This window comes from Coenobita brevimanus, unplaced genomic scaffold, assembly GCF_032717465.1.
Source record: "Coenobita brevimanus isolate Jiangsu-jjx unplaced genomic scaffold, ASM3271746v2 jjx.HiC_scaffold_2571, whole genome shotgun sequence".
Lineage (NCBI taxonomy): Eukaryota > Metazoa > Arthropoda > Malacostraca > Decapoda > Coenobitidae > Coenobita > Coenobita brevimanus.
Window position 1 is genome coordinate 1 of NW_027643513.1, and position 22,487 is coordinate 22,487.

Consider the following 22,487-nt stretch of genomic DNA (forward strand, 5'->3'; position numbering starts at 1 on the left):
GAGGAGTAGGTTGGGACTGGACTGTATTGGTGCTGTGATGAGGAGAGGCAGACTGAGATAGTTTGGGCATGTGGAGGGGATGAATGATGATAAATGGGTGCTGAAAGTGAGAAGTGTTAATGTTAGGGGTAGGGTTGCGAGAGGTAGACCGAAAAACACCTGGGACGATGTCATTCAGTGTGACCTCAGGGATGAGGGACTGAATAGGGAAGCTGCCACAGATGGAGCAGCATGGAGAGCCGCCATTAGGTGACCAAGACCGATGCATAGAGCCTTCAAAAATTAAACAAAACGATGGAGCTAGAAAAGGACACCTACATTTGGATGCACTGATATAACCGAGCTGCTCCCCTGCCCAGTTATACATACTTCCCTCAACTCCCTCCCTCTCCTCTAAAAGGAGAATGGTGAGCTACAAGAAGATGGCATCTCTGGCCTGTAATCCACTGGGTTCACATTCAGATAAGCCTAGGGTTGTGGTTACTACTACATTACTGTTTATAACACTACTTACAGTACCTGTACTGTACTGTACCATACTGTACAACATTCTCACGCATTCACTCTTAACCCAAAATTTATTGGACCAAACAATGACATGAAATAACAAATAATCAATCACCGCTTACTTCACTCAATTAAGCACATAGAAAAGGGATACAGTAATATAATAACAGCTGACACACTATTGTTGGTTAATTTTCAGCTGACAAAGCTGGGCCACTTCCACACCTTGAATACCAAGTCAAGGGCATATGAAATTCTGTAAGCCTTCATTATGAGGTAGGAATCTCCTTGGTTGCTTGTCAAACTGACTCTCATCCAACTACATTTGGCCATCAACTGAGCTGAAAGAGGTTAGGATCTGAGCCGGGTTAAAACAAACATGCAAATATGTTGTTACCTGGTTCATAGCACTTCTGTATATTTGGTGCCATAATGATGCATGACATCTTGCCCATTAACTTGGTTGTCTGCTTCAGCCCACACACAAACCTCTGCCTGTCAAAAAAAGGGAGTTACAATTTGGCCTAAATTAATAGCATGAATCCAACGATGTATTAATCAACTGTATTTTCATAACTACCAGATTATTTCATTTTCCTTTGGAAGACTTTCTATGGTGATGGGGTTGATGGAGGGTATTTCTAACCTCTCTACTTCAAAGTCTCTCTTATGCTGAATAAAACTGTATCATGAGAGAATAAAATAGAAAATATCACTCTACTTTAATAGGTTAGAGCTGTTTCACTTTAAAAGCTGTTTCATTATTCTGCTGCTGATGAATTAACATCTATTAGTGGTAGGTGGGGGCGCTCACCATCCACTCACTCGACGTAGTGCTGCTCTCAGGTGACTGTCCTCTCCTCTCTTCCTTTCTTCTTTCCTTCCTTCCTCTTCTTTCTTTCTTTCTTTCCTTCTTTCTTTCTTCTTCCTTCTGTCTACAGGTGACTCTCCACTGACTGACATGGCAAATGGTCTCCTGTACATCAGGAAACCATTTACTACGCTGGGTGATAACCACATAACCAAACTATGGCACCTGGTGGTTTAGTGGGTAACTAAGGCACTCCTGCCAGATTAAGCCAATGTAGGTTTATATCCAAGGGGTGGTTGGGGTTTATTGCTCATGTAATGCCACTCAGGGATGAGTGAGGCTGGTCACTCTCATCTTAAATGTCTGGACCAACTTGCCTAGCCCTGGGTTCCTACACTCCTCATGGGGCAACACAGGATTAGATAATGATGATGATGATGATGATGACGATATTCACTTAAAGTTACTTATGATTCATTATAAAGTTGCTCGCAAGTTAGAAATGAATGTTTTTAAGCTTTAACCACTCAGTCACAAACCAGAAATATGTCTCACTTAGGGCGGTTTCACTTGAAGCAGGTGCTGGCAAAGAACGCCTTCATGTGCCAGTAGTCCGGTGCCTATATAACTCGGTGGTTCCACTGCCTGGTTTTACAAACAACCATCAATTTCCTTCCCATCCCCCAATTGAAAAATGGTGGACTGCAGAAAAATGTCAGCTTCAGCCTATAGTCCACTGGCTTCTTGTTTACATAGGCCTGGGGTCACAGTTACTACTACTACTACTACTACTACCTGTGCTACAACAGCAACAACAAAAATTATCAACTGACTTGATGGCACCCTTGGCAGGGTCCCGTGCATACAGTCGCCTCTGGAACAGAACCACAGCTTTGAGCAATTCTGCTGCCACTTCATTAATTTCATCTGTCACAACATGGGTGCAGTACCTGGGGAGAGGCGTCAGATTAGAGGGTTTTCTCATCAATTCACCCCGAAGGTTAATCCATCCTAAGTCATTTCATTCTTACTAACCTAACCTAACTTGACCTAACCTTCACTAACTGAACATTACTACCGGTAAATCTAAGGTAATCTAACTTAACATGCTGGTAATATAATCTTACCTAACCCAAGCTAACCTAACCTAACAACATAACATAACCATATCTAACCTAACCCAACCTAGCCATATCTATGCTAACCTAATCTACTTACATAAAAGCTGTAAAAAATAGACCAAAAAAAAAACTGTAAAAAGTTTACTAACATGCAGTAAAAAGTTTACTGTATAACAGTGTCATCAACACCGGCCACAGGCACCCACATCCAGTTATGTAATTACATTATCATCATCGTCAACACATGGAAAATAACCCATTCTGCCCATGGTTGTCATTTCTATTTATTCTCGCTACCACCAGATGATATCCAGGTAATTTAGTTATGGGTATGTCTATCCCCCTTTCTTAATACTGACTATGACAAAACACAAGAATAAGTTTCAAAGCAAGCCTGAGGACAGTAAATCAACCAGGGGGATGAGGGTGGGTTCATGGAATGTGGGAAGTTTGAGGGGAAGAGCAGGGGAAGTCGTTGAGGCATTCAGTAGGACGTGAGTGGATGTGGCATGTTTGCAGGAAGTCTGGTACAGGGTGGATCAGCCAGAAAGATTGTTGGGAAGGACTGTTACTATACGTTGTTTTGGCAGGGGGGGACAGACGGATATGGGTGTGTTGGTGTGATGGTTGCGGAGAAATCTATCTATCTATATACCTAGGCTGCTTCCCCCAAGGAAAGGGAGGTAGCCGAGACAGGACGACACACTCCCCATTTACTCATTCATTGCTGTCGGGCCCTGATGAGGATGTCATTGATTGCGGAGAAATAGGTGGAATATATTATGAATGTTATGAGAGTAAGCAAGAGGATATTGGTAGTGAAAATTCTATCCAGTAGAAAGATAGCTGCAATTATATCGGCATCTGCTCCACAGGCAGGATTGGATGAAGCAGAGAAAGATAGATTTTGGGATGATTTAATACGTGTAGTAGGTGGTATGCAGAATCATGAGATAGTGGTTTTGGGAGGGGATTTAAATGGTCATGTAGGTGAAGCAGCACAAGGTTATGCAGAAGTACATGGGGGATGTAGGTATGGTATAAGGAATGCGGAAGGGGAAAGGATACTCAAGTTTGGGGAGGCAACGGACATGATTGTGTGCAACACATATTTTAGGAAAAGAGAGAGTAGGTTAATTACGTATGAGTCTGGGGGAAATAGCAGTCAGATAGATTATTTTCTGGTTAGGTGGGCTGATAGGAGGTTAGTGAGGGATGTTAAAGTTATAGGAAGTGAGGAGTGTGTCCAGCAGCAGAAACTATTGATTTGTGATATGGTGCTTAAAGAACGAGTGATGAAAAAGAGGACTTATGTACCTAGGAGGAAAATATGGAAGCTGAAAAACCAAGTACAGTAGTAAGGGATGCCTTCTACAGTGAGATGAGGAGAGTGGTGGCTGAACAGGGAGCTGTAGACAGAGGCATTAATGAACAGTACAGAGCCCTCAAGAACAATCTCTTGACAGTTACTAAGGTAACATGCGGTTGGACAAGAGGACCATCAAAATATAAAGTAACCTGGTGGTGGGATGAGGGTGTAGAAGCTGCAGTTAAGGAGAAAAGAAGGTTTTTCCTGGAATGGAAGAAGGGTGGTAGCAAGGAGGAATACTTGACTGCCAAGCGTAGGGCTAGAAGAGGGGTATACAGGGTGAAGTCAGTCACAGATACTTTACTTGATAACCTAAATCATGGGGAAAGGAAAAATATGACATTTAAGGTGGCAAATCAGATGGAGAGGGATAATCAGGATATTATAGGTGAGCAGTGTGTGAAGAATGATGAAGGAAGGGTAGTGGTGAACAGTGAGGATATTAAAGATGCATGGAGAGAGCATTATCGCCAGTTCTTGAATGGGGAGTTTGACTGGGACAGGGAAGGTTTGAGCCAGCAGATCCAGTGTTTGACCCTTGGCCTATGAATAATGCTATTACTGTGAGTGAGGAAATAGCAGGATGATGGTGGGGAAGGCAGCAAGTGTGTCTGGGTTGACTGCCAAAATGTTGAAGCCCTTAGGAGATATAGGGGTGAGGTTAGTCACTGACCTGATAAATATGATTATTTGTGAGTGTGTTGTCCCATATGATTGGCTGGAGTATAATTGTAAATGTGTATAAAGGGAAGGGTGATGCCCTGGAAAGAGGAAATTAAAGAGGTACACTCAACCCCCTGCTATCGCGCCTAATTGGTCACAGGAAACGCGCGTGATAGCTGAACTGAACAATCAATGGGAAAATTTCTAATTGGTTTTTCGGTGGCCTATTTTTCTAACTTTAACCACTTTATGCCTAGGATTTCCTGCCAATCTCTCCTCTAACATGAAATAAAGCATTATTACATTAATAATAACAGTATAATGAATAAATAAACAACATAAAAGGCCATCAAACTTTTATAAGGATTATGGCTTGGGTGGTTTGATGGGTTCCGAGGCTTGGGAGTGGCTTAGTTGCCGCCAGATCTCTTTGGCTGTCTCCATTTCTTTAGTGTCCACAGCTAAAGGGGGTATCACATGGTACCTTATATCAGGAATGGCTGAGGAACATTTAAGTGGAACAAAACTTGGACGCTATCACACACGTTCCTCACACTGTCGTCAGAGCCCCGTCTCAGTTGTAAACAAGTGATTACTTTATCGACATCACAGTTTTTTCGCATAAGAAATATTAACTCTTTATAAAGGTTTCAAAATGATTGATATTTATTCTAAAATACAATATTAACAAGTATTCAGCATTAGGCTAAATTTCAATGCTATAGTACGATATATTCTTTCGAGCCGAATGGGTTTTGGTCACTGTTTTGCCTGTCGTGTCCTCGGCAGGAATCCATTCAGATGCATTCCAAATGCCTGTGGTATCATCAGCAATTTTACCACGTTACCGTTCCGATTAACCATCGTATCCTCGGCAAACCTCGTATGAAGGGCCGTGTGAATAAGTTTCGCTTAGCCTGTCTTCAAACTCGACGCGTGATAGCTGTCTTGGGGTGCATGATAGCATGTATGGTTGCGCATTTGATGTGAGCGCGATAGCAGATAACCGCAATAGCTGAATGCGTGATAGCAGGGGGTTGAGTTTGTGTGTGTGTGTGTGTGTGTGTGTGTGTGTATATATATTCTTTCACAAAAGAACAGGGAGAAAGTGGACCTGGAGAAGCCCAAATGGAGAAACCAAGAATGAAATCGACTTCACTATAGCAAATAAGAATAACACAATCACAAATGTCACAGTTGTCAACAAAGTAAATATTGGAAGTGACCATAGAATGGTGGGTTGCACAGCAAGATTTAATTTCAAAAGTGAAAGAAAGAAGATGATTAAAGACAAAAAGATATGCCCAATAAAAGTCAGCAAAAACAAAGCAGCTTTTCAGTTGGAAATAAGGAACAGATTTCAGGCTTTCAGTAATGCTGAATGTGACATTGATGAGCTGAATGACAGACTAACAAAAGTGCTAAAAGAATCAGCGGAGGTAGTAGGAAAACCTAATACAACCAAAGCCTGTGGACGTAAACAAGCATGCTGGTTTTGTGGGCCTTAGTAGCCCACTAAACCACCAGGCACCATAATTTGGTTATACAGTTACCATCCAGCATAATAAATGGTTTCCTGCTGTACAGGAAACCATTTGGCTTGTCACTCAGTGTACAGTCACCTATTGGCAGAAAGAGGAGGAATTTAGCAAGACAGAGGAGGAAGTGTAAAGTCACCCACAGGCAGAAGGAGGAGGATAGAATGAAGGAAATAAAGACAGAAGGGGAAGGAAGGAAGGAAGGAAGAGAGGAAAGGGCAGTCACCCGAGAGCAGCACTATATCGAGTAAGTGGACGATGAGTGCCCCCACCCATCATGTTATTAATAACAAGAAATAAATTAATTGTCAATAGCATGCAAAGTGAAATAGGGAAATGTGTCACATCATTAATCCTTTGTAATTCTCAGATCCTCCTACAATTGTTATTTGTGGAACTTTTGATAATGCTACAAATATTAAAATCTTCAAATGGAACACTTCATGAAAGCTGATGTCTGACTACAGTAAACTGTATCTGAAACTTGTAATAGCTCTTGCATGTCATGCAAAAATCAATTCAATAAGACTATCATCCCAGACCAGACCGACCTGGACATGAGAACAAAGCCAAGTGGCAACACATATGGGGAGGCAGCAGAGGTGGTATTGGAGGCGGTCTTATAGTTCTCGCACATGCTGCAGTGGAAGTGCTCCTTGCTGTGCTGCTGTCACTACCTCACACAATGCCACACCTGCCACCTGGCACACTTCACTCCATCGCATCATACTGAAAAATGATAAACACAAATTTTTATTCAAGTACAGTATAACTCTGAAATTATTTTACACTAAGGCTGCAACTGTTCTTTCCTTCAATACCTCTGTCATCAGAAGGAGCATATGTGACAGCTTCAATTATAATCATTAATCATCTTCTTAATTCATCATTCAACAAACTCCTCTACTATCCAACTCATCCATGAGTACACGAACCTGACACTGTGCATATCATAGCTTTCCCATCATTCACTTACTGACAATTTCTTCCTTTCATGAATACTTCCTCTTATTTATTCTCTTATAATTTTCATTCACACTGCTCATTACACACAGCCATACAAGCTTGCCCAGTTTAATTAGGCTCCCAAGTAGGCATGGAGCCCAGCTGTGAAACTTCTGCATCATTTTTTTTCTTTTTTTTTTCCCCCAGATCATTCCTGGGTAGTAGGATTCCTAAGGATTCCTAGTCCATCAACCCCATTCCTTTTTAAGGCATTTTATATAACACAGAATAAGTTAATCTATTTTTAAAAATCCAATTGTCAAATATACTTACAATACACACACGTATACAAAAATTATGTTTCTTAATACAGAATCCAAGTATAGGGTTGCCATAGTACACATCAGGCACGGGGCTAAGGACTGGTCTCTGCGTCATGGCCTTGACCTCGGCCTCCAAAACTTGCTCTGTCCTCCACCTCGACTTCAAGGCCACGCAAAAAGTGTAAACGCATTAAGAAATTTAAATTTTTAAGGTCAAATTCTCTCTCTCACTATATATATACTGTATATATACCGTATACAGTAATATCGCGATATACAAAACCCCTAGATGCAATACCCCGGCTTAACCCCTAACACCCTAAACAGCCCTATGGGGGTTTGCATTACTCTGACACCCTGGCCTAAAAAGCACGGTAGATCAATTGCAATACAAAACTGCATTCAAAGTTTCCTGCTTCTTACTTGATGTAACCTGCTCCAAGACCACACCAGCTACGAGTTGAGAGGGAGGGAGGAGGGCTCCAGCCCGCCAACAGAGTGGGGGGGTTAGCCCCCCCTCTGCCATCTCTCTCCCTCTACCTACCCCCTCAGTTGATGCCTTATGTGACATATCCCAATCTTTCTACCCTTCCTGTTGCCACTACAGCATAGAGGTGAGGTTTGGCTGTAGCAGTGACTCCCCTCCTGCCCCCTCCACTCACCTGACTCCCCTGACATGGCTGCCAAGAGACGTATCCCTCACCACTTCTCTTTCCTACTTGAATGAGTGATGTTTCCACACTCTTCACTTCCTCCCTCCGGAAATTCCCCACCCTCCCTCCACCTTCCTTCTCTGCTACAACCCTACACTCTCGCGTGATGCATCAAATAAGGAGTCTTTTCTCAGCTTTATTACACTTTATAACCTAAAATAAGACTATGCTTTTTTATTGTAGCAATACCTAGTGTATGTATGGTAATATGTGTGTATGTTATTAGCCCAAAGTAATGTATGTTATTGGAAATTTACCATGCATTACCACATATTTCTGTGGGTTACATCTCTATGCCAAAGCTTTTTACTCCTTTAATGTTGTAATTATTTGTTTTCCTATGGTAAGTGAAACATTTTTGCACACATAAAGCCATGTTATACCTTTATGTAGTGGCAGGTGGCAGCGACCATCACCCACTCACTTGATGTAGTGCTGCCTACTTCTTCCTTACCCTTTATTATTCTTTTTCTGTGCCTGCCCTCCTCTCTTCCTATTTCTCCCATCTTTCCTGTCACTTCTTTTTGCTTTTCTTTCTTTTGCAGGTGGCTTTATATTGAGTGACATGCAAATGGTTTCCTGTATGCCAAGAAACCATTTACACCACTGGGTGGTAACCATATGACCAAACCATACGTGCTCCCTACGTGTCAACAAGCGGAATGGTGGAGGGTTAGTGCCCCTCCCCGTAAAACAAATAACTCGAAGTCAAATGGCCACCCTTTATGGGACTGTGGCGTCTGGCAATAGATAAATAGATAGATACCTTTATGTTACAGATATATAGTCATATTACAGTTTCCATAACAGGTGAATCACTGTAATGAGGTCACTTTCTGAGAGGTACCTCCTCTCGCCAGACTGGGAAGGGTAACTATTATTTTCTTTGCTGCGCTGCTGTGTGTGAACTACTCGGTCAACCTGGACGAGACTTACATCATCGGGTGTGTAAACTCTTGCTCTTGAAATATACAGTAATCCCTCCACTATCCGACGTAACAGAGCCATAGGCATGTCCAGAAAGTGGTCCCGTCCAGATAGTGGGCCCCAGCCTGCTGGACTAGTACTTGAGGACTCTAACCCAGCCTAACTTTAAAAGCCACCTAAATAACTCCCTACCAGACATGCAAAGCACCTATTTAAACCTATTTCAGACCCTATTCAAACCAATAATGGACATAAAGCATGAAATAAATGAAAAGGAACCAGAGAATGAAGAATTAGAAGTGGTTATGGAAAACAGCAGTGTACAGGGTACTTATAGCAGGTCTGTGGCCACCTTCTCTAAGGCTTTGGCAGTGGTGAAAATGCTCTCGAAGTACGTACAGTAATCCAGTGTTGTGCTGCACTTACAGTAATTCTTTGCACTGTGAGTTATAATTGTTTAACACTGCACATTCTGCTCTTAATTGCACCAGGCCAGTTTGAACCACCAATTTGCACTCCACAGCTGATCCTTTGCACTCTAAATTCTAAAATTTTAACACTGCACAACACTGTAAATTCCCATGTGGTCTAGGGGCGAGGTATTGCAGTTTAATCACTGTTTATTTACAAAAACGAGCATGTGTGGCATCCATTGTGATAAGCATCCACTTGTGATGACAGTTAGGCGGTAACTGGTGGTGAGGGAGGAGCAGGGTTGCAAGGTTGAAACTCAGCCACATTACCAAACTCCTCAATTTTCATTACCAAATTTAGCTTTTCATTACCAAATTCATAAAGCAAGCATTTATTCTTCACTAATTATATATAAAAGTGTTGTGGTAGGTGGGGGCGCTCACCATCCACTCACTCAACGTAGTGTTGCTCTCGGGTGTCTGCCCTGTCTTCTCCTCCATCCTTCTTTCCTTCCATCTTCTTCTATCTTTCTTTCCTTCATTCTTTCCTCGTCCTTCTGCCTACGGATGACTTTACACTCCCACTTCTGTCTTTCATTCCTTCATTCTTTCCTCTTCCTTCTGCCTGTGGGTGACTCTACACTGAGTGACAAGCCAAATGATTTCCTGTACACCGGGAAACAATTTACTATGCTGGGTGGTAACCATATAACCAAATTTTGGCGCCTGGTGGTTTAGTGGGTAATTATTGTGCTCCAATCGGATTGAGCCGGTGAAGGTTTATATCCAAGGGATGGATGGGGTTTATTGCTCACGTAATGCCACTCAGGGATGAGTGAGGTTGGTCACTCTCATCTTAAATGTCAGGACCAACTGCCTAACCCCGGGCTCCTACGCTCCTCATGGGGCAACGTAGGATTGAATGATGGATGGATGGATGGATGGAATATTAATCACTCTCCTTATAAGTAACAGCATGTTGATTATTTTCATGCTATGTAGGCTAGCAGATTAATCAGAGAGAGCAGACAATCCACCATCTCCATCCTGTGTATCCTCATACGTGTGAAAAATCCGTTTGGTAATGCATTATTCTGATTCATTACCAAACAAATTCTTCAATACCAAATTGGCCCACATTTGGTAGCGAAAAATACCAAATGGCAACCCTGAGAGGGGAGGGGGGAGAGGGGAGGAAGGAAGGGGTGAAGGAGCCATGGTGCAAACAGCTGTTCGGCGCCGAGCAGCAATTTCAAATTACGGGTGGGAAAAAATTCGGATTTTGGGGGGATGTTTTTCTTTTTTTGGCCATTTTTGGATTCCGAAGGTCCAGGCCCATAATGTCCGGTAAGTGGGGTGTCTGGAAAGTGGGCGTCCGGATAGTACAGGGATTACTGTATCCCATATGTGGCAGTTTGTATTTAGCAAAAACCACCGTCTATCTATCTATAGCCCGACGCCCTAATCCTGCAAAGGGTGGCCACATACAAAATGCCTCCAAGTCACTCTGTCACCCACCATTTGACTCCCCTCCCCCCAACTCACCCCCCCCTCCTTCATATACCTCTCAACTCCATCCCTCCACCTCATCCTCGGTCTACCCCTCCCTCTCCCTCCCTCCACCTCACCTACATACACCCTCTTAGTCAGTCTTTCATTCTCCATTCTCTCCACATGTCCAAACCACCTCAGTGTATTTCTCCTAATCTTTTCAACCACATCCACATCTACCGTACACAGCAAAATTGCCCAATTTTACCCTACAGAAGTCATCATCTAAAGATATCCATTCCCTGACTCCCAAACACTGCTCCGTTCTGTCACGGAAAGTGATCACCACTAATAAACCATATGTACACTCTAATTAAGTCTTCTTTATGCACAGTGATGTTCCGAGAGGTTGTATGTGTACTGCAATTAATGTCACATATGATCAGGTGGGGATACAAATTTTTCATGAGAACCAAAGGAGGTACTCTACAAAAATTGGGGGATTTCACCATTACAATATATCATGAGCTTCAATGATGTGATCTCCACATTTCAAGTTGTGCAGTAAAATTTGCAGACACAATAGCGGTGCAAATTAACAGTCTGTTGTACTAAACTGTATTTTTCTTTTCAACAAAAAGATGTAATACTGTGCATGAAACATAAAACAAATTAGTAATTCACAAGTCTGCATAATATTACAGGTCAACCTGGGTTTAACAATGTGATGCATTAAAAAAAAAACCCAACGCTAAGTGGGGTATCACATATCGGGGCTGATTTAACATGTAAAGTATAGGGATGCATTTTTGAGCCTTGGGATTCCCCGCAACCAAGTCCTAAACCCACCAAAATGAGTCCAAAAATAAGGTATACAGGCAATCTAAATGGCCTAACGCTGTAAAGCAAGCTAACCTAAGTCTAAAACCTGTTAGTAACTCACTAAAACCAACAAATAAAACCTGAAAATCATAAAAAATAAAAAAATATCATATACCTATCATCACTTACGTCTTGTGAGTCCATGTCTGGTCCTGGTCGTCATCCTTGCTATCTCCCCCAAGGCTAGGGTACATGTGGTGCTCCTTAGCACTCACTCCTCCTCCTCAAAGCCTTCAAACCCCATCTCCAGGGGAGGGTCAGAGGGGAAGGAAGCCTGGCGAGGTGGGATGATGGTAGTGGGAGACTGATGCAATGGCTCTGGGGGTGGCAATGGGGTGCAATGCAAAGACTCACTAGGTGGCGATGGGATGCAATGCGATGGCAGACAAGGTGGCAAGGGAGACAGCTGCGATGACTGTTTGAGGTGGTGAGGCAAAGAGATAGATGCAGTGGCTCACATGGTGGTGAGGGAAACAGAGACAGTGGCCGAAGTGGTGCCAGAGATCGAGGCTAAGGCGAGGAAGATAGTGATGGAGTGGCTGAGTTCAGCAGTGGAAACTCAGGTGACGCGGAAGATGGGGATCGGCTTGAGGTGAGGTCCAGAACCAGGGCCCATACTTATAAAACACTAAGACTGAGTCATAAGGCGAAAGTCTGTCCTAAATTCATAGGAGCGAGTCATAAGTCCTTATGTTCGACTTAAACTGAGTCATAGCTTAAGACCCTCCCGAGTGGTTATAGCGCTCGGACGCGGCTTATGACTCGATTATAACAGTAAAGATGGCCGCCGCACCACAACAACAACAAATTCGCCAGCGCCAACCAAGACGTTTTCGTGAAAGGAAAGATGTGCTTAACGAGCTAAATGATGCAGAACTGGTCAAGAGATATTGTTTGGACCGTGCAGGCATAATTTTTGTGACCGATTTGGTGCGGGAGACCTTAACAAGACCAACGGCAAGAAACAAGGCTTTAACCCCCTTCAGCATGTGTATGTTCTCAAGATACAACTGTGCCAGCTTATATGTGGCATCAGGGTCCAATTTTGCTTTCTGGAACGTTTGCTTGTTACACTGTTGGAGTTCTCCATGCTTGGGTGGCGGTGGTGGTGTTTGTTTACAGAGTGGTGTGGAAAGGCAACATGTCCTCGTCCACAACACAAAGTGGTAAATTAATAATTCCTCAAAAATGACATTAATCTTTTTTTTTTTTTTTTTTTTTTTTTTTTAATAATGCGAGGAAGAAGGAACCAAAGGCCATGAGCCCGCAGTAACAGTTCCCTCCAAGAGAAAAACAAAATACAATATAGAGCCAAATTCAAGATCCGATCATTTTGAGATGCCTGGACACACTGCGTTTGAAAGACTGGAGATCATAGGCAGCAGGAAATACAGACAGAGGGAGACAGTTCCAGAGCTGACCTGTTGCATAAATAAAAGACTGGGAGTAACGGTTAACTCTTGCATTAGAGAGTTGGACAGAAAAGGGATGAGAGTTTGCTGCTAGACGGGTGCTATGCGCCCGTCGTAGAGGTGGAGGAATGCAAGCAGACAGTTCAGAGAAGCAGTGACCATTAAAGTAGCGATAGAAAAGAGATAAAGATGCAACAGTGCGGCGAAGAGACAGAGGTTGAAGGGAGTCAGTAAGAGTAGGAGAGTTAATGAGACGAAAAGCATTTGACTGTTTACTTTACCCTGAAAACATTTAAGAAAATATTGTAGTAATTTCTGATTTTTTGTAGCATCTTTTCTCTGTTGTTTTCTTAGATTTTTCTTCATTTTTCGAAACTCTCAAGTGCTACGCAGCGCCAACCGCTAACTCAGCAGCTTGTGACTTCGACCTAACAAAGTCTCAACTTAGTTATGATGAGGTGCTCCTTAAGTCTCACATTTATGACTTTCACCTAACTATGATGTAGTTTTTATAAGTACGGGCCCAGGGGCTGAGCACAATGTCCTCGGCGGGAGAAAGCCCTCAGTGTTCCTCTGCTGAATGATGACTGGGGAGATTCTCCGCTGGTCAAGGGCTGGAGAGATCCTCTACAGGTCACTGGCATGGTGGGGGCCTGTTTGAAGAAGGCAGTGATGGTAGTCTGCCTGGCTGCCCTCTTCGTTTCCTCCAGCATCATCCAGTATACCTTCATCCCCTCCACCAGCTGATCTGATGTGTCCTTGCTTTGTCCTGAGACAGAGTCGTGAGTATGCACAAGTGCGATGGCCTTGTCAACCTTGGCCATCATCACCTCCAGAATTTTCATACTAAGGGCTCACACTTCAGGAGTGACCTTCTCCTCCTCTGCCTCCTGGTGCCCCCGCTGAATCCCCACAATGAGGAGCTCCTCGTTGTTGAGCTTCTCCCTGTGGTTGTTCAGGACCTCCTCCATCTCCTCCTTGTCGACCTCCCCGAAGCCCACCTTGTCCGACAGCTGCACAATGTCCTACAGCACCCATTCTACCAGCGGTGCTTGCATGCCCTCGGGGAAGCCGGTGAAGGAATGTATGCACTCCAGCTATAGCTTGTGCCACACACCACTCATGGTGGGCTGGCCTGCTTCCCTCCATGCAGCTGCGATGTTTTTGATGGCGTGGCATATGTTATAACCCTTCCAGAATGACTGGACCATCGTCTTGTCGTCGCTGGCACACACCCGCTGCAAAGTGCGGCAGCAGATGCACCCTCGCCTTTGTCGTGGTGCTCTAGAATGTCTAACTTCACTTCAACCGACAGAGCTTTACGAGGGCGCTTCATGGGAACATCACCAGCTCCAACACTAGCAGGCGGCTTACCACCCCAACTAGGGTTACCACTACCACCACTAGCCCCACCACATGCAATGCCCTTACCAGACATGATCACAATCAATTAGGTCAAAATTAACAAAAAATCGCACTCCACACACGGTTAGTATCACTGTCCTACTCACAGTACTCCTGGGACACAATTACGAGGCACTATGACAGCGGCTTGCATAATATTGGTGATACAACACGATGTGGGGAAAGCAAGCGTAAGAGAGATCCTCACTCCGTGACGGGCGGTGTAAGAAGAGTAATATGGGTTCATGCGGGGGTCAGCAATGGGTGCGCGGCTGCGCGAGTGTTTCCGCACATCCTGGCAAGTGGGCGGGCTAAGTCTGCTGCGGAAAAGTGTGTGATTTAAACTTTGAGCCCATCGCTCCCGGACGATACAAAGCAGGACACACTGCAAAACCGGATCTCAGCCATTGTTAGGTGGGGTATGGTGGTATTTCTACCCACATCATTAAGCTTGGGTATCACTTATTGCGGGATCACATATCGGGGTTTGACTACTGCAAACACCGAAGTAAGAGACAAAAGCACAGAAAACACACAAATACACACGCTTAACCATATATAAAATACATCAGATGAATTATAAACATACACAGAAAACTGTCTTTGTGATGATATAGGTTTTACCCAACTTGGATCCTCTTCTGATAGGATCAGACTTGGTTGTACTTTCACAATAACCACAGTTTTAGTATGAGTGTGCCTCCTTTGTGGACAATTCAAAGGACTGTGAAATCAGAAAACTTAACACATATGAATCGACTAACTTGTACTTATGCTCCAAATCTGTTACACTGACCTCCCTGATGAACTCTTCAACGGCACTCTGGTCAGTGCGTGTGGCCACAAGAGGTGCCTTGACTCTGCCAGGCTCTGGCATGTTCTCCTTCATCCACTGCTCCACAAAAGTTTCACACTTTTCTGAAACCACCACCTGAAGTAGGAATGAAAAAGGAAGATCATTCTACTTGTTATTTCCATCAAGAAAAGCATAAGAAGAAAATAATCTTCTGTCTTAACAAATGTATTCCAATGTTCTTAGATTTTCTCTACAGCATGTACTTATTATTTTAAAGAGGGCTTCACTAAAGTTAATATTACACATATCAGAATGATCCCACACTGCTGAGTGAGGGAGGGAGCACAGCCTATGACAACTCTCGCCGAGTGACCCACATTGTACTTATTACTTTAAAGTGGGCTTCACTGAAGTTAATATTACACATGTCAGAATGATCCCACACTGCTGAGTGAGGGAGGGAGCACAGCCTATGACAAACTCTGGCCGAGTCACCCACATAATTTATTGTAGTTTCACACTTCTCTGAAACCAGCACCTAAAGGAGGAATGAGAAAGGAAGATCATTCTACTTATTATTTCCATCAAGCAAAGCATAAGAAGAAAATAATCTTCTGCCGTAACAAATGTATTCCAATGTTCTTAGATTTTCTCTGCAGCATGTACTTATTATTTTAAAGTGGGCTTCACTAAAGTTAATATTACACATATCAGAATGATCCCACACTGCTGAGTGAGGGAGGGAGCACAGCCTATGACAAACTCTGGCTGACTGACCCACATGATTTATTGTCCTAGTTTTTATGGCCATGCAGAATGCTGTCCATAACCCCACATGGCAGGTGGAGATGTCATTATGGCCAAGACTTCATTGTTTCTTATCCTATGCAATCTACAATACTCCACATACCATCCATCCATCCATCATCTAAACCTGTGCTGCCCCATGAGGATTGTAGGAGCCCGGGAAAGGTAAGTTGGGACATTTAAGATGAGAGTGACAAGCCTCACTCTTCCCTGCATGCCATTACGTGAGCAATAAACTCCAACCACCCCTTGGATATGAACTGACACAGGCTCAATCAGGCTGGAGTGCCTTAATTACCCACTACACCACCAGGTGCCATAGTCTAGATATATGGTTACCACCCAGCATAGTAAATGGTTTCCTGGTGTACGGGAAACCATTTGGCTTGTCACTCATAGACAGAAGGAAGAGGAAAGAATGACATAAGAGGAAACAACGAAGGAAGAGAGGAAAGGGTAGCCACCCAAGAGCAGCACTACATCGAGTGAGTGGATGTTGAGTGCCCCACCTACCACCCCAATGCTCCTATTCCTGACTGTTAGTTCTTATGCCACTAACACATTTTAATGTACTAATAATCCTATTGCAGCCTCCAAATGCAGAATTTTCTTTCAAGTATAACAAATTACAGAACTGTATTGTTATAAAAGATGCTTTATGCCGAAAAGGACAAATGAGACCTGGGACATTTAATAATTTTATGCTAGTTGTTACCAATTTCACTCTGCTGATGGAAACATCCCATCTCCAAAGGGTTAAAGCTTATGAACAGATACTACTGTACTACATTATCTCAACCCATTCATCACAATGGGTTTTCCTTAGCAAACTATTATAGTCTAACAGTAACATGAATTAAGTACAAATTGTGTTATTGCATGGAGAAGGTTAATTGGGATTTTTTTTACTCCTTCATGGTAAGGAATCTTTCTTAAGCTGTATAACAATGACTGGTAGTAGCAAAAAATAAAAAATAAATATCATTCATTCATTCATCATCCAATCCTACATTGCCCCATGAGAAGCATATGAACCCGGGGCTAGGCAAATTGGTCCTGACATTTAAGATGGGAGTGACCGGCCTCACTCATCACTAAGTGGCATTACATGAGTAATAAACCCCAACCATCCCTTGGATATAAACCTTCGCCAGCTCAATCCGATTGGAGCACCGTAATTTCCCACTAAATCACCAGGTGCCAAAAGAAAAAATAAATTGAAAAAATAAATATCATAATAATAATAATAATAATAATAATAAATATAAAGTCTTCTTAGTTAATCATCAGACTGCTGTACAAGTTATGTTTTTGTATTATCAAACAACAAAGATATATAAGACGACCTCTACAGAATAGAGAAGAGAGCTTACTTACATCAATTCCATACAGATGGACAATGTGACACAACAGCAGGAAGGAGATGTCAAACATAAGAGCACGGTTTGCAGCCATCTTTGAAGTTTCACCAGGCTGTGGATCCTGTGCAGAAGACAGTATTCAATCCTCTATATTTCTACCCAGCTTACAGATACATACAGCAAGAAAAGCTGAGAGGCAGCATCATGATTAAAGGGGCTAATAAATGAAAATTACTGATACAAATGTATGTCTGTTACGACATTACAGAACTACAGTACAGTAAAACCTCAATACGTTGACCCTGCAGAAGGCAGAGTTTCCAGTTAGTCGAACTCTGGCTGAGGCATGACTTAGTGTTTATTCAAAAGGTTACATTTTACTTTCTTATATTCCAAGTGCTACATTTTAGTTTATTATATCCCAAGTGTTACATTTTAGTTCAACTGATTGTAAAGTGAAGTATATAAGTGCAGAACTTTACGTAATTAAGTGACTACTGCATCCCTCCACCTATGCAACCTCCTATCCTGGCCTAGCCTATAACATGTGCCGAAATGTTTATTTCTATTGCTTTAGAATGCTTCCTTAGTTTAGCGTTAATAAACAAGTAATTGTACATAACTGGTGATTACTGAGGGGGAGGGGGCTAATATAGTTTTTTACAATTATTTCCAGTTAGTCAAAAAATTTGTAAGTTGAACTACCCTAGATCCACATATAGTTCAATTTATGAAGGGTTTACTGTATTGTGAATATGTAGTGCTGCCTACTTCTTCCTTAACCTTTATCATTCTTTTTCTGTGCCTGCCCTCCTCTCTTCCTATTTCTCCCATCTTTCCTGTCACTTCTTATTGTTTTTCTTCCCTTTACAGGTGGCTTTACATTGAGTGACAAGCCTAATGGTTTCCTGTAAGCCAAGAAACCATTTACAATGCTGGGTGGTAACCATATAACCATCATCAAGTGGGTTGGTGGAGGGTTAGTGACCCTTCCTGTAAAACAAATAACTCGGAATCAAATGGCCACCCCTAACGGGATTATGGCATCAGGCAATAGATAGATAGATAGACAGATAGAATTTTAGCATTCTGTGTAACACAGCATGAAGTAACATAAAACTTATCATTATCATTTAGAATCATTTTCCCACTTAAAGATGGGGTCAGATAGGAACCTGAAATGGTGAAAGAAAGTATAGTGAGTCCTTGATATACGAAAGGGATAGGGACCAAAAAAAACTTTCGTAATTCGAAATTTCATATATCGGAACGATTTTCCCCATTGAAATATACATATAAATGAGGGGATGTGTTCCAGGACCCCCTCGGACCCCCACCTAAACTTCACTCCCCTCTGTTAAGAAGTAAGCAATACCTGTATACAACTGTAGAGAAAGAGGTGGCCATATTCTTGTACATCTCCTTTTTCTTCGTCACAGTCCCAATGGTGGAAACAGCAACGCCTAAAGCACGCCCAATCTCCGAGACTTCCTGCCCCTCCTTATGGGGTCTTATAATTTCCAATTTCCTTTCCAGAATTAGAGTACGGTGCTGCTCCCCCAATGCTGGAGATGATGCAGGGCGCTTGGGAGGCATGGCGGAACAATATGAAAAGGTGAAGGGCTGCGAAAATATCCTCTCGTACAGTAAGGCTGTGAAGAGATGAGGGACGTGGACTCAACTGAGAAGCACGCGAAAATTTGTTTACCAGAGAGGGGTTAGTTTGTTTTCTCTCGGCAAGCGAGTGCGGCGCTATGCACCGCGCCCATTTTGAATTTTCATACAGTATTCCATTAACCCCTTCATAGCTGCCGGCCCTGAACAACACTTCACTGTTTCGGTGTCAATGACGTTGAGTTAGGGCATTATAAAAAACTGTGAACAATTACGGGAAGGGAACGAAGGTCACTGGTGTGTGTACATGACCCTACTCTACCATACCATCAGTCAGGCGTTCTCTTCACTCCAGAAGTATTCGCCAATGTTTAACATGCTTATGTTACATGTGTCCTAATTTTGAGTAAGTTTCTTTCTGCAAGGGAACATAATTTACTACCCTCAAAATAGAAAAGTATAGAAGACAAACTAGAGGAATATGAACTGAATTGGTAAGGTCTTTAGGCTGTATGCTTACACGAAAGATTATGGGTTTTACAATTTTAAGAGACGAAATGGAACAAAAGTATTTGCTAATCAGAAAAAAAATTACTTTTTCATCCCACATGTTCTCGTAGGTTAGCATTCAGTTCCACATTCTTCGTTCGGTATCACTCTTCCCAATATATTTCGGACCGACTGAGCACAGTTATTTCTGCTCCTTTGAGTTAGTGTAGATTTACTGCTCATTCTATTGTTTGTTCTTAAGTGTATGTGTGAAAGAGAGAGGACTGATACAAACAATAATGTATTCCATTATCGCTTTCATAGCTGCTGGCCCTGAACAACGCCTTACTGTACTGGTGTCAGTGACGTTGAGTTAGGGTGAGCTAAAAAAAAAACTGCGAGCAATTATGGGAGGGGAATGAGGGTCACTGGTGTGTTTACACGACCCCACTCTACCACTTCAAGCAGTCTGGCGTTCACAGTTCACTTCGTCCCAGATGTTTCGGTTGATGTATACATGCTGGTGTAACACGCATCCTAATTTTATTAATTCTTACACGAATCATAGCAAATCACAGGATGGGTTTGGGGGGAAGCCAGGTGTGCCAGAGGTGTCTTTTCACATATGGAAGAAAAATAAATTGATTTTAGAACTTTGAAAAAATGGTCCCAAGGCTGACCACCGGAGCACGCAAATATCTGAACCCACAGCCATTGAGGGGGCTAAACATATGTGTTACTTTAAGCAGTAAGAGCACCTTACCAAATCAGTTCTTCCTGATAGTCGGTTGTATTTTTCAGATTATTTCTGGGTTGATAAATACAGTAAACGTTTCTTATTAAATCTGTTTCCCCATCATTTTTAGCTGTTCTGGTGTGACAACTCTTGTTTATTTCGTTAACATAATGGCGGAAAGGACTGTTCTTCCCTCAGTGTTTAACTAAACCTGGCCTAACCAAGCTTATCTGTACCTAATAATTTTAACCTAACCCAACCTCCAGTTGGGAAATTGGGAAATGATATCCACCTTTGAGCACGCTGAGTTTCTTCCACTGCGCTGGAAACAATTGTAGGGGAAAGTGACGATAATAACGGGGAGGAAATTTTTCAGCAAAGAAAAAATAATTTGCCAAACTGAAAGTTGTCAGAAAATTACAGAAACAAGCTGGAGGATTATGAATTGAATTGGTAAGGTCTTTCTGCTGCTTCAAATGTACAATGAAAGACACAAGTATCTTCCCAAAGTCTGACGAATACAGCGTGGAAAAATCGAACCATTTGAAACACGCACTAGTAGAAACAGGGTTTTCATTGTATTTCACCTGGTGTAAATTTTCTTCAGACTGAACTGGGAAGATAGTTGTGTCTATCATTGTACATTTACTGGTAAATAAATCAATCTAACAGTACTTGTGTTTTGTTTCCGCCAGATTAATCGTTATTCAGGCACTTCTTCACGTCATATAGTCTGGATAATCGGGCTATCTCTGCATTTCCTTTCATATCGAGTATCGATTTTCGTATCATCGAGACAGATATTTTCGTACTGTGGAATCTGTCCTATATTAATCGATTTTGTACCATCGAAAATTCGTACTTCGGGTTTTTGTATTTCGAGGGCTTACTGTACAGGACTCTTCACATCCAAGGGGAGACCCCAAATTTCCTGGAATTGTAAACATAAACCTTCATTACAAAACTTACAGCAAATCCATTTTAGTTCCATTCATAGTAGTCCCCATGGGACTCTGCACACTTGTCCTGGCACTTTTCCCATTCCTGGAAACACTTCCTGTAGTTTTCTTTTGTCACCTTGTCCAGAGACTCCTGGATTTTTTTCCTGGATGTCTTGTAAGTTGTAAAATCTTCCACTTTTTCGTTATAACTTAATTTCAGGGAACAAGAAAGAATCACAGGGAAAGAGATCCGGTGAGCATGACGGGAGGTGCAGAGCAACAATGACTGTTTGTGGCCAAAAACTGCAGAATTGACATTGCAGTGTGTGTGATGGAGTTTTGTTGTGATGCAATGCAAGAACCATTTCTGGGTGCATCACTCTCTCGATGTTTGTGCCTGATGCTCTCCCACAGATGCTTCAGCACTGTAATGTAAAAATTATGGTTCTGAGTCTGTCCGCAGGGAACATATTCTTTGTAATAACTACCTCAATGTCAAAAACCAAGACTAACAGTCTTGATGTTGGACTTGACCTGACATGCTTATTTTGGCCTTGGAGATGTTAGCGTCTTCCACCGACTGGACTGTTGCTTTGTTACAGGGTCACACCCATAAACCCAGGTCTCATCACCTGTGATAACACTTGAAAGAAATTATGGGTCATTACTCAACTGTTCTTTCAAGATCAGACACACATTCACACGATTTGTTTTTTGATCTTCCATTAGATGACGGGAGATGAATTCTGCCAAGACTTGGTGCATGCAAGGATATTGTGTCAAAATCCATTGAAATGAACTCCAAGAAATGCCTGTGGCCTCCAGTAGTTCATCAATAGTGATCTTCCAGGCTTGCCTGTCAAATTTTCTCAATGCTTTCATCTGTCTGAGAGGTCAAAAGGTGGCCAGGACAAGGAGAGTCTTGGACTGACATGTTGCCTTTCTTAAAACATGCCTCCCATTCATAAACTTGTGTTTTTTTATAGCCTACTCCTGGAAAGCTTGTTCAAGTTTGCAGATGCTACAAAGATCACGAGGAGAGTAGAAGTTGAAGAGGAATGTAAAATGCTACAGGAAGGTCAGGACAGGATTTACGATTACAGCCAGGTATGGGAAATGAAACTCAATGCAAAAAAGTGCAAAATACTGGAAATGGGTAAAAGTACTAGGAGGCCATCACTAAATTACTCGAAGAGAAAGGACCCAATCACAAAAGCAAGAGAA

At 42.4% G+C, this 22,487-nt stretch overlaps 1 pseudogene; it reads right to left on the reverse strand.

The window, feature by feature from the left end:
- Positions 1-904: 904 nt before the first annotated feature.
- LOC145389870 (mediator of RNA polymerase II transcription subunit 24-like) overlaps positions 905-22,487 on the reverse strand; it is a 43,526-nt pseudogene continuing 21,943 nt past the window's right edge.